Consider the following 1,608-nt stretch of genomic DNA (forward strand, 5'->3'; position numbering starts at 1 on the left):
AATGGTGACCCAAAACAAAATTGCGTTTCTTTTCCACTTATACATTTTTTCGTTTCAGTTTTTACCTCAGGAAATCTGAAACAGATAATTTCTTATTGTTAATTTTACTTAAAAGCAATGAAATAGGAGTGGCTGTGTGGTAAGTAGTTTGCTTACCAACCACATGGTTCTGGGTTCAGTCCCACTGCGCGGCACCTTGGGCAAGTGTCTTCTACTATAGCCGCGGGCAGACTAAAGCTTTGTGAGTGGATTTGGCAGACGGAAACTGAAAGAAGCCCGTTGTATATACAATCAGACATGTGTAGCCTATACTATTAGAGTTACCCATTAACATTAATGAGACGAGATTTTCCAAGAACGCGTTTGTTTTTGCATGGATGACTGGTTGTTCTATTTCAGTAGAAGTCTACTTATAGAGTGCTTGAAAACCGTTTTGATTCTTTATTCTCATGCTGTTGTTATTGTTGAGGTCGTGGTATGGCTCTTTTTTGTTTGGCTGCACCTCTTATTAAACATACTATATGTATGTGAGGGCTGGTCAGTGTCCATACAAAATTTAATTTTCATTTCCATCATTTTCATTTCGATTAAAACAATATAACATTTCATAGAGATAAGCTTTCTATTGTCAACAAGATATTTTATACCACGACAACAAGGAAATCACATTTTGTATATGACTGTGTATCTGACTGTAAGTGTGTGTGTGTGTGTGTAAGTGCATGAGTGTGTATATGTCTCAGTGTGTGTCTTTCCGCGTTAGGTACGTTACTAAGCATACACACATCTATACATACATATACATATGTAACGGTACGTTATTAAACACACACACACACACATACATATACATATACATATGTGACGACTGACTGCGCGAATGTATGTCTGTTTGTGTCTATCTTACTATATGTATGTGAGGGCTGGCTAGTGTGACTACGAAATTTTACTTTTATTTCCATTAAAACAATATAACATTTTATAGATATAATATTTCTATTGTCAACAGGACATTTTCTACCACGACGATAACGACAACACATTTTGTATATCATTATGTATCTGTCTGAGTGTACGTGTGTAATTGTATGCTTGTATATATGTCTCAGTGTGTGTGTTTCCGCTTTAAGGTAAGTTATTAAACATACACACATCTACACATACTTATACACATGTGACAACTGGCAGGCGTGAATGTATGTCTCTTTGTAGCTATTTTAGTATATGTTTGTGAGTGTTTGTCAGCAAGATTTTATACCGCAACGTCATATCATTATTATTTACAGCATTGTAAACTCGGCACCATATTTAAAAAAATCATTCGCAACGAAAGCATATACATATATATATTTAATTTACAATGAAAGTAATAAAACAAAATTTGCTTTAGAAGCGTTGAGATGTATTGAAAGATACAGAAATATTTATTCTCAAACGCATGATAATGCTACTACAATAGCATAAACGGGATAATCTATCCTTATACTGCAGAAAAAAATCGTTACTCTATGATTGCAGCTCTCTTACAATATAAGGGCAGTTTATCCTGTTCATGCTATTGTAATAGTGTTATCATGTGTTGGAGAATAAATTATTTTGTATCTTTTA

At 34.2% G+C, this 1,608-nt stretch overlaps 1 long non-coding RNA gene across 1 annotated transcript in view; it reads right to left on the minus strand.

The window, feature by feature from the left end:
* The window catches only part of LOC128250442 (uncharacterized), a 7,995-nt gene continuing 6,387 nt past the window's right edge, over positions 1–1,608 (minus strand). The window contains exon 3 of the long non-coding RNA XR_008266456.1: positions 1–75. This is a non-coding gene — a long non-coding RNA (uncharacterized LOC128250442). The remainder of the gene's footprint in view (positions 76–1,608) is intronic.

This window comes from Octopus bimaculoides, chromosome 21, assembly GCF_001194135.2.
Source record: "Octopus bimaculoides isolate UCB-OBI-ISO-001 chromosome 21, ASM119413v2, whole genome shotgun sequence".
Lineage (NCBI taxonomy): Eukaryota > Metazoa > Mollusca > Cephalopoda > Octopoda > Octopodidae > Octopus > Octopus bimaculoides.